Below are 12,025 nucleotides of genomic sequence, written 5' to 3'. Positions count from 1 at the left end.
ATCACGGCTTCCGTTCATATTTCCTGGTTCTATTTGCTTAACATCCTTCTTCCCTGGCACGACCTTAAGCACCACGAGGACAGGCACCAGTCTCTTTTGCATCCTCTGAATCTCCAGGCCCTAGCCCAGTGCCAAACACATAGTAAGAGCTTAATAAATATGTGTCAGATGACAAAGTGAGTAATCCCTTATACTTTCCTCCTCTCCCTTTGGCCTTCACTAGGGGATCTCAAAGTGGGATACCCACACCAGGCCAGCAACACCAGCTGGGAACTTGTTAGACATACCAATTCTCAGGGCCCAGACTCATGGTATGAAATTCCAGGAGTGACAGTGCAGTGTTTTCACTGGGTGATTCTGATGCATGTTTAAGTTTGAGAGCTCCTCCTCTAAATCCTTCTATGCTACTGAAATGACCTCCCCTGCCCTTTGACCTCTTGTTCATCCTTCAAGTTCTAGCTCAAATGTTTACTCTCCCTGGAAGTCTTCTTTCTTCCTCACTCAGGAGAACAATCCACCACCTTCAACTCCCAAACCACAGTGTTTGTGCTTGACACCTACAAAGTGTTCCCTTGTTGGCTATATTCACATCTCAATTCCCCCACCAGATGGTAAGAATCTTAAGGGCAGAGGGTCTTGTCTTTGTCATCACTGCATTCTCCCAACCCTGAATCCAGTGATTTCCCCCCAGGAAGTAATTAAAACTATAGAAGGAATTTACAAATGAATGAATGATGTGCAGAAAAGAAATGAAAGGTGTTCTCCATGCATAAAACCCACAACTGCCTAAACAGCCCTGGGTTCCAGGACTGAACTCCAAATAGCTTTTGTTTTGTTTGTTTTGATTTGTGTTGGGGTGTGGAGGGGGGTGGTGAGTAAGAGATGCAAGCACAACAGACTGGCAGCTTCAACCATCTGCTGCTAACCTAGGTATGAGGTTGACATCAGAGAGACGTGGAAAGAGAGAGAGGAGATTCTTTCACTCACGTGACCTCTTTAGTGTGGTAACTACCCCACCACTGCTGTCCTATGGCCCCTGCTCTGTCATTTCTGCCAACCATCTCAGCAGCTAATACATCGCAACAGCAGTCTCCATCGTTCATGCTCTTTATGTGTGTTTTCTCAAATCCTTACTGCAAACCCGAAAGGTCGGCCTCATTATCCTCATTTTACCAATGAAAACAGTAGGTCCATTGGCTTCCCTGGTGTAAGTCTAGCTGGGTGTTGGCACAGCTGACCCAGCGTTGTCTGGTTCCAAAGCTGCCCTCCTTCCACAAGCTGTGGTGGCCAACTGAGTTGCTGAGATGGAGCCAGAGGCCAAGGCTGTGGATTTAAATCCAGCAGAGCCAATTAGTGACTATACATCCTAGAACAGTGGTCGGCAGACCGCGACTCGCGAACCACATGCGGCTCTTTGGCCCCTTGAGTGTTCTAATGCCACTTCTTCAAAATAGACTCGCCCAGGCCAAAAACCAACTTCTGCGCATGGGCCACGAAGTTTCAATCGCACTGTACGTGCGCGCCCGCACGTGGTATTTTGTGGAAGAGCCACACTCAAGGGGCCAAAGAGCCGCATGTGGCTCGCAAGCCGCGGTTTGCCGACCACTGTCCTAGAACAATTAATATCACCCAAGGTCAAGAGGAGGAGAACAGGAGACTGATTAGCTTAGGGGCTCCCACCCCCAGTACCACAATCCTATTCAGGGGCCCCTTAGAGGATGTGTCCTGGACACATTTATAGAGGACATTTCCCCAAAATCCCGGAGGCAGCTACAGGCCTCAGCAGGGAAACACCATGCAGCCATAAAAGGCCAGACAACCTCAAGAGGAAAGCACCTCACTGTTCAACAAGGCCCCACTTATAGCTTCCTGTGTTCCAAATCACCCTTCAACTGTCCCCTACAAACACACCCACATCAGCTTCCTCTTGAGCGGAAGGGAGTCACATGTGATAAGGTGTTCAACCTTGGAACCCTATGTTTGCAGAGATCTGGAGCCTAATCATTCTTCTCTATCCATCTATCCACCATCTATCCATCCATCCATGCAATCAAATCATCCATCTACCTATCCACCCACCCATCCATCCACCTGTCCATATATCGATCTATCCATCCATCAATCAATCATGCAAGCATTTCACTCATGGTACCTTCCCGGTACTATATAATGAAAACATGGGAAAGCCAGGATAGATTCCCATCTTAAAAGCCAATGACATCGCACTGGGCTTAGCAAGCTGTAGGTACCTGTTACATCCAAGTGATGTAGATAATAAAATTAGTTTATAACCAACAACATAGTAGAATAAGATAAGATCATGTTTTACAAGTGCTTCTCATAGTGACTGGCATCGAGTAGACAATGACTAAATAGTTGATTTCCTACAAGTGGAAACCACTGTGCTAAGCCTTGAGATAAAATGGTGACCTTGGCGGACTTGACCCCTGTCTTCATGGAATTTCTATTTTGTGGAAAAGAGAGACAACAAGTAAGCAATAAATAAGGTACCCACTGGTTGTGATAAATGCTGTGGTTGCAACCAAGAACTTAAAGCACGTAACAGGAAAGGACCAGCCAAAGGAAATCTCCCTACACCAGGGGCCAGGCAACCACACACAGCATGTGCAAAGGCCCTGAGGTGGGAAAGTACTTATTGGCATGTTTCAGGAACTGAGAGCTGAAATATCATAGGCAAAGAGAAGAAAGGAGATTAGGTCAAAGATGGAAGCAGGGTGGCCATAGCTGCCAGGGAATTATTGTTTACTGGGTACAGAGTTTCTGTTTGGAATGATGAAGAACTGGAGATGAACCGTGCTGATGGCTGCACAACGGTGTGGAAGTACCTAATGCCCTTGAAATAAACACTTCAAATTGCTGAAAAAGTCAATTCTAAGTACTTTAAGGAAAATTGTGGTAAAATATGTTCCTACAGAAGCCCCGTATAACAGATTCCATTTTCCAGATGTAGAAACAAGGGCAATCGGGCCCTCAAACGATTTGCCCCTGCAACTCCTGTGCAGGTTAGTGGCACAGGCAGGATTAGAACCCAGGTCATCCAACTCCATGGCACTGCACAGGGAGCTGCCCCTCTTCCCAGCTTCAGACGCCTCTTCATGCTCAGGTCACATGCAGAAGAAAGCCCAGGCACCAGACCCAGTTCATGGGCAGAGGAAAACTGGTCTCCTCTGGTTATTAGCAGAGTGAGGCACTGGGTGTGGAGGGCGCCGGCTGCGTGGCTCTCACAGGAAAGGAACCCAAGGTGAAGTGGAGGAACCGCACGTCCACGCATCTGGGCAGCAAACTTGGCACACACGCACGGCAGCCTGAAACTTTCCACCGAAATCCCCACGTGCAGCTACGTAGCTCTTGGGGGAGAATTAGCACGGGTCCCCAGGGCTGAGATTTTCCATGTTTAGCTTCAACCCAAAGGAAAATTTTGTTAGAAAGTTTAAAGGGCGTGACTATTTTTAAATAATGAGACACTGGGTTACAATGTCAGCACACTCACAGAAGTGAGAAAGTCTTGTGCTTTGCTACTTCTTTGGTCCTATTACAATTCAAAGGACTCAAATGCAGAATAAAATAAAGAGTTAATCATTAAAAGCCTACCATAGGCCAGGATCTTGCTTGACCCTAAACTAGTGGTTCTCAACTAGAGGCTATTTTGGCACCCAGGGGATGCTTGGCAATGTCTGGAGACATTTTTGGTTGTCACAATTTGGGGGAGAGGGGTTGTTACCGGTATCTAGTGGGTGGAGGCCAGGGATGCTGCTCAGCTCAACATTCTACCATGGACATCCCACTGCACCGCCGCCCCCAACAAATATCCAAGCCCAAACATGAGTAGTGCCAAGGTTGAGAAACCTTCTCCTAAGCCAATGGTTCTCAAACTTGATCCCCTGGAGGACTTGCTAAGTACAGATTGCTGGGCTCCACCCCAGAGCTGTGGTCTGGAGAGGGGCCCACCTTTGCGTTCCTGCCAAGTTCTCAGGTGAAGCTGATGCTGCCAGTCCGGGAATGACAGTATGACAAGCACTGCCTTGGTCACCCTCACAACCCTCTTGAGGCATCTGCCTGTTCTCCCAATCTTATGGGTGCAAGACCAAAGTCACGTAAGCTATGAAGTGACAGAACCAGTATTCAAGCCCAGATCCATATAATCGACGGTACCTTTGGCATGCGTCTTCTTCAACCACAGCCATCCTGTCAATGAGGCCTGTACGTTTCAGATTCAGGGGACCAGGCCCAGAATTCCACAACAGTGTTCTCCTGGAAACACTGCTTATAAACCTAGCAATTTTCAATAAGATCGCTATTGTGTTAGTCTTTTGCAGGTTCTAGAAACTTATCATCGATTCCAAAGTATTTTCTTCATGATTTCATGCCCAATTTACTTTGTGGGGGCCCCTCCCTCATACTTCATTCAGACCCATTTTATTGCACTTGAAGATGTTTATATATCCATAAACCATAGTTTTTTCTTCTTCCCACGTGGATCCACCCTGGGACATCTTTCTGCCTAACTTTGCATCACGTGTGAATGGTGTAATGGAAACAACGTTGGACTGGGAGCCAAGAGACTCGGGTTCCAGCAGATGGGAAAAGGACGGTCTCAAAGTGGAATATTGCAACCTCCCACCTTCTACCTCGAAGGGTTACTGGATTCCCTTGTTAACGGGAATTACCAGTGGGCCACCTTGCCTCGCGGTTAAACATCATCACAGCCAAAACCGGTATGGCTCAGTGGATGGAGCGTCGGTCTGCGGACTGGAGGGTCCCAGGTTCGATTCCGGTCAAGGGCATGTACATTGGTTGCGGGCACATCCCCCAGTGGGGGGGGTGCAGGAGGCAGCTGGTCGATGTCTCTCTCTCATCGATGTTTCTGGCTCTCTATCCCTCTCCCTTCCTCTCTGTGAAAAATGAATAAAATATATTTAAAAAAAAAAAAATCATCACAGCTCACTTCAGGAAAATTAAATCATTAAATGGTCACACGAGGAGTGTGCGGCCACATACTGTATGATTCCATTACTATGAAATGTCCAGAAGAGGCAAATAGAGACAGAAAGTAGACTAGGGGTTGCCAGAGGCTGGGAAGAAGAGGATTTGGGGAGTGACGGCCAATGAGTATAAGGTTTCTTTGGGGATGATGGAAATGTTCTGGAATTGGACAGTGGTGATGGTTGCACAGCCTTGTAAATATACTAAAAATGACTGAATGTACATTTTTAAAGGGGGAAATTTTATGGTACGTGAATTCTATCTTAATTTAAAAAAAAAAAAAAAAGCTTCCTGTGTGATTCTAACATACAGCCAAGGAACTCAGTCTCCGTCTCTATAAAATGGGTATGCCGGTATCACCCCCCTCTCAGCCAGGTCAAGGCTGCCCTAATGTTCAGATGGGGAGAGCTTGGCGGGGCTGGTGCTGTGTCAGGCAGGGCTGTGTCCCTTCCTCCACTAACCAGGAGGTGTTTGTGCCACAAGCACTTTACTGCCCACCCTCTGCCCTGTTCCTCTTTGCCCAAGTCGATGGGGGCTGGGACTCAGCCTGTGGGTGGACAGTATTATCCTGATAACTCGTTATCAGAAATTATTGCCTCATGAGCATCCATCTCCCAAGCTGTGACAGATGCCAGTTTCAAGCCACGTATGCACAGCAAAAATTATCTGGAGGGGATTAAATACCCAGGCACGGGCGCCAAGGAAATACACGCAAACTAACCACAGCCATGGCACTCGGTGTGGCGCGCAGAAAGGTGGGAAGGTTGCTTCCCCTGACCCGGCAAGTCTTCGATCTCACTTCTTTTAAGAGAAAAAGAGAGCTCTCAGTCTGCCCGGCAGCCTCCATTATCAGGCAGCATGAAAGGTTGACTAGGAAACCACCACAGCTTGGCAGTGTCCAAAAATACACTCAGAGCTTAGCCGGCGTCTCCTGCGATTCCCGTGCAAGGGGCCCATTCCGGCTTCCTCTGTCTTCATGCTGTCCCCATTACCTGGCTGAACAGACATGCCTTTGAGGTGGCAACAGCCTTCAAAGGGATGGAAAATTCTCCCCCCGTGGGAATCCCCTTTGGTACAGAAATAAGCATGAGTTGGTAATTTTCCTTTTCTTTTTCTTTTTTTTTTTTTTCTTTTTTTTTTATGTGAGCGAGGTGACTTGGGTGCTAGCTTGCTGCAGTGCAAAGAAACCTGGTGATGCCAGATCATTAGCACGGCAGAAACCACCGAGCAGATGCCCTACAAACAGATTGGGCTCAAGTCCCCAAATGGTTGGGAAAAGTGTTTGGTTTCAAGTCTCCTATGAAAACACCCCCGCAGAAGTTTCGGTTGGCTTGAGAATACAGCCACCCACACCCATGGGCTGGCAGTTTATTGTGTACACTATGTGAGTGTGTGCGTGTGCGTGTGTGTGTGTGTGTGTGTGCGCGTGTGTACACTCTTGCATGCAAACAGCCACACAGACACACTCCACTCAGCAACTTGGCACCTCCGCTAGGTGGCTTCCTTCAGACTCCTGCCTTCTGCACATCAACCTCCTGCAAACCAGTTCCCAGTCTGGAGGGTTAGGAGACACAAACACACGTCAGAGGGTGATGGAATTGGGAACACACACACTGACAGGCAGACTCCCCCTCTCAGCAACTGTCTTAGTGCGAAGCCAAGTGCTATCACACTTGTAAAGTCCTCCAGCTTGAGAAGAGGTTAGTGAAGCTTCTCTCTTCCCACTTTCTTTGAGAAAACAGCAGGAGGTTTCTATGGGGCCCTGGGGTCTCCTGGCTGGCTTTTGTTGGGGTGGGGTAAGGACCTGTCTAAATTAAATCCTGCCTGGAGGTAGGAAGCAGGATCGGATGGCCTGACGCTCTTCCTTAGGTGTGTGTTATTAAAAGCCCCTCCCTTTCCCAGGGCCTTCACACTACAGACCCCAGCATCTTGTAAGCACAGGTTATCTCCAGGCATAGGTATATGAATTTGATTGATTATGTCATGGATCCTTAGGGTCCATGAGCATAAAAATCTCCACTGACCCCAAGGCCATGCATCCAGTAACTCCCCACCCCACCCCTCTTTGGGATACCACAATAAATTGTAGAGAAAGACTTGTGGGAAGTTGAACAGTGTGCAGAAAGACCATACACTAACATCTAAGTGTTTTTTTTTTCTCCAGGAGGCTGCAGTAGGCAGAATTCTAAGATGGCCCCATGACCTGTTAGCCCTTGAGTTTGGCCAGAACACAAGATTTGCTTCTAGCCATAGAATATGGCAAAGATGATGGGATGTCAATCCCAGAATTAGGACTCATTATGTCAATCAATGGAACAGAATAGAGAGCCCAGAGATAAGCCCTAATCTTTATGGTCAATTAATATTTGACAAAGGAGGCAAGAACATACAATGGGGTAAAGACGGTCTATTCAATAAATGGTGCTGGGAACACTGGACAGATACGTGCAAAAAAATGAAATTATACCACCTTCTTACACCATACACAAGAATAAACTCAAAATGGATTAAAGACTTAAATGTAAGACTCGAAATCATAAAACTCCTAGAAGAAAATATAGGCAGTAAATTCTCAGACATTTCTCATAACAATATTTTTCCTGACATATCTCCTCGGGCAAGGGAAACGAAAGAAAAAAATTAAACAAATGGGACTATATCAAACTAAAAAGGTTTTGCACAGCAAAAGAAACCATCAACAAAATAAAAAGACAAGCCACTGAATGGGAGAACATATTCACTGATACATCACAAACATACTGCACAATGCTGAGAGGTCAATAAGTCTCTGGCATCAGATTGCTCCAAGTCAAATCTTGGCTGTATTACCTACAATCTGTATGACCTTGGGCAAGCTCCTTAATCTCTCTGAGCTGAAAAATAGAGGCTACACATTCTGTGCCCAAATACTGCATGGGCATACTCAGGTTGAAAAATTATTCGTTGTTTATCTGAAATTCATATTTAATTGTGCATCCTGAACTTTACCTGCAACCATACCTTGGGGCAACCAGTTCAAATATCCCAATCTAACGCCTACAATACCACTGCAGAGAAATGTGTGCAATCCATATTGCTGATGATGACCAGGACAACTAAAGGTCACATTTTGCTTAGTCTTTTCTATTTAAGAAGGCAAAAATAGTTGTTAAATGTGTACCTTAAAATAAAAACTTTGAAATGCTTTGTCAAAAACGGTTCACATGCTAGGCTTTGAAGGAGGTGTCACATGTCAGGGAAAATCACTTACAAGGAATAACAGTGTCCCTGAGGCTACACAAAGGAGGGAGAGGTGTGACCATCAGGCCCCTTATTCAGGACGGTTACTGATTTAGCCAAGGTCACAGGGCTGGTAAATGGTGGGCCGCAAACTCAAGCCCAGCTGTGTTTAACTCCAAAGATGCTGTTCTCGGCCCATGGGCCAGTGTTTCCTAAATATGTCTCTGGCATACCACCTTTCTGATTTTGCCACAAGCACTGCTGTCTATTTAAAATCACAACTCTGACTTCTTTAAAATTTGTACCAGGTATTCACGTTAATGCAGACCTACTTTCACTATTCATTTCAGCCTGTCCTACAGAGTATCTGTAAGCCATACCTTAGAGATGCTAGTTATGTATTTGCTAATACAAACACAATGAAACATGCAATGATTAACATGTTTGGCGCACATGCCAGACCCCAGCCCCAGATGACCACAGGTACCCTGGGTGGTCAATGTGCCCCACTCTGAGATGCTTGGAACTCTAGAACTGGCAGAAGCGATGAAGGGAGGCGGGCACTCAGAGGAGGAAAGAGAAAAGCTAATGTACTGTGTAGGCCACACACCACAGTTACGGTATGAAAATGATGCAGGACAACCCTGGCTGGTTTGGCTCAGTGGCTAGATTATCGGCCTGCAGATTGAAGAGTCCCAGGTTCCATTTGTGTGAGAGGCAACCAATCAATGTGTCTCTCTAACATCAATATTTCTGTCTCTCCCCCTTCCACGCTCTCTAAAAATCAATGGAAAAATACCCTTGGGTGAGGATTAACAAAAAGAAAAAAAAGAGAGGAAGTTATACAGGACCAAGTACTGCTATGAATGTAGTCTCTTCTCCATCAGGAAAGAGAGGCAGGTGATAAGGATTGGAATCACAGCTCTGCCTCACACCTGGGAACAAGACATGGCTCCGCAATAAGAGAAAAATAATAAATAAAATTATTACAAGATAGGAGTCATATATCCTTGTCTTTCTGAAGAGATTTGGACTAAATTACACCAAGTTCCCCTTTTTCTGATCTGATTCCATGACTCAAAAAGTAGGAAGATTACCCTGGCTGGGTTAAAGCATTGTCCCGATATGCCAAGGTTTTGGGTTCAATCCCCAGTCAGGGCACATACAAGAAGCAACCAGTAAATAAGTGAAACCACAAAATCAATATTTCTCTCTGTCTCTCCCTTCCTCTCTCTAAAAATCAATCAATCAATAAATAATTTTAAAAGTAGGAAGATAGTATGTAATAATTAGTAAGAAAATGATAATTGGGTGATCATGAGAAAAGTTAACATTCATCCATTCCACAAATATTTACTGAGTACCTACTATGTGCCAGGCACTGTTCCAGGTGTTGGGGATACATGGATGATATACCTTTTAAAGAGTTACTTGTCTTCATACAGCTTTTTTTCTAGTGAGATGTAAGCTTTTGATGTGTCCAGGATTCTCTCACTAACTCCTCCCAGCAGCAGTTTTCATCAAATCCCCTGGAGGACTTGTTAAAACACAGATCCCTGGGGCCCACTCTCAGAGTTGCTGATTTGGTTAGGTCTGCAGTGGGATCTGAAAATCTGTAGTTCCAACAAGTGCCCAGGTGATGCTAATTCAAAGGGACCCCAGTATGAGAAACACTACCTTTCAACAATTCTATAAAGTAGGTATTTTTCTTTTCCTCGTTGGATAGATGGGGAAACTGAGTCTCGGAGAGGTTATATTTTTTGCTCAGATTAACGCAGTAGTCAGTAACACCAAGATTCACACCTGGCTTTTTTAAATACAAGGTCTATGAGATCAGCCACTGTGATCCACTGTCTTTGTTCAGGATGGGAGTCTTCCATGCTGATTCAGCAGAGATTGAGCAGGTGCATTTCCAGCAAGAATTTATAAAACTTAAGGACATGACTCCTCAGCTTGTGAATCGGGATGTGCCAGGTCTGGGAGCTCAAGATGACACTCGGCAGATATCTCAGGTGAGATCTGGTCTCCAGGTGAGGGCACCAGCTGCACCCCTCTCCCAACACCCTCTGCTAACTAATCTGCAGGGCTGGATTGACGTCAGCCACAATGGAAACTGCTTTCCTGCCCTGACCTGTTTAGAGATTAGGAGAACACAGAACAGAGAGAAAGAGAATATCAGAAAAAAAAAAAAAGTGAATGGAAAAATCTGCACACGAACCAACCACCTGTAAGAGTACAAGGTGAAAGCAAGTGAGCCTCACACTGTTTAGTCATGAAATGCAAATGAAGAGAAATTAATGTGTTAGCTTTCCAGAAATATCTGGAGAGGAAATATTAAAGCTACATCTGTAATAGTTTTAATTTTTTCCTTTTTTTCTTCCTACAAAGCCATATAAGAATATAACTGGCGTCATAATAACCCTTTCACTGCCCTTCCTTGGGAGCTGCCAATTTGTGATGAGTACTATCATCACACTGCTTGTCTTCTAGAAAGAAAAAAATCAAATGGAAGCCCCTAGTGAGAGCTGGAAGACCCTGGAAGATTCAAGTTGGATAAAGGTAAAGCGGTAATTAGTTCCCAAGAAAGAAGCATTCAATAAGAAAAAGAAACATTTGAGTTGGGTATTTGCTAGAGAGAGTGGTTGAAAGCAATCCGTTTACAGTGTGGCATCAATATCTTCTATTTGTGTTTCGTGTTGAAATGAAAGTGATTCACATATGGAAAAGCAAAACAGACTATATTTAAATGAACCTGTCATGTATCCATTTACATGCCTTCCCAAGTAAACATCAGGAAAAAAGAACCAGAAAACTCATTATATTTTACTTGGTTTATGCTTTTTTTTTTTTTTTTTTTTTTTTTTTTTTTGCAAAACTAATTATTTACTTAGTTTGGCTTTCTTCTGGATTACATTTTAGAATCCACTGGCATGTTTATTGAGCAAGGCTGCCTTGTGAGAAAAACAGGGCTTCTGAAATCCGAACAAATGTGGAAATGCACACCCACCTTCACCTTTAAGGGCCTTCATCACGGCAAAATATTCCTAAGCAACAGCCTTAGGGAGAGAACAGTAAATTGAAGCACAGTTCGTGAAAGCTGCCCTTTCTACTACCTGGAGGATGTCTACAGTTTAGCAATTTACGTTTCTCTATGACACAAATACATAAATACAATATTCAGTCTTTGGGATATGAATGGAAAATCCTCGGGGTCAAAGGTAAAAAAGATTTGTGTGTTATTCAGCATCTGTGAGGTCAGAAAGACTTTGCCATGCTGTGACTCTTACAAGGATGGGGGTGCACAGCATCTGGAGTCATACACCCCCGCAGACAAACATTTTAACATACTACAGAGAAAAGCTATGGACTTTGAGAAAGTCACACTTGAGTTTCCAAAGCAAGTTATAGGATATTCTTTGGAATTGTTAAGGCAATGAGGCCATTGAGCAATGAAATGTCCCATTCATTCCAGTATTTATATTGCTAGAGGTCTTCTGCAGGCGAGGCAAGTATGACATGAACATGCAACACCAAGAAGCAAGTCAGTCACAGCACCAAGACTCCAACTGGGTTCTGACTCCTGAGACGAAGATGCATAGCCTTCTACCATTGGTTCTCAAACTGGGTTCCATGAAACCCTCAAGGGTTCCATGATGGAACCTGGCAGGCAGGAGTCCAATGCCACCAACTGCTTTGGCCTAGTAACCTCACTTTCACCTACTTTTTATATTGGCATCTGTGGTAAGATTTCACTGGGAAAAAGGGGTTCCACATTCTGAACTAAATTTGGACACCACCTCAC

The 12,025-nt window shown here is 44.8% G+C and overlaps 1 protein-coding gene across 1 annotated transcript in view; it reads right to left on the bottom strand.

Annotated features, from left to right (window-relative positions):
• Positions 1-12,025, bottom strand: part of KSR2 (kinase suppressor of ras 2) — a 272,198-nt gene that overhangs the window by 228,732 nt on the left and 31,441 nt on the right. The window lies entirely within an intron of this gene.

The sequence above is a fragment of the Eptesicus fuscus genome, chromosome 23 (genome assembly GCF_027574615.1).
Source record: "Eptesicus fuscus isolate TK198812 chromosome 23, DD_ASM_mEF_20220401, whole genome shotgun sequence".
NCBI classification, from domain to species: Eukaryota; Metazoa; Chordata; class Mammalia; order Chiroptera; family Vespertilionidae; genus Eptesicus; species Eptesicus fuscus.
The sequence above is the reverse complement of the archived record's forward strand: the minus strand, read 5'-3'. Positions and strand labels throughout refer to the sequence as shown.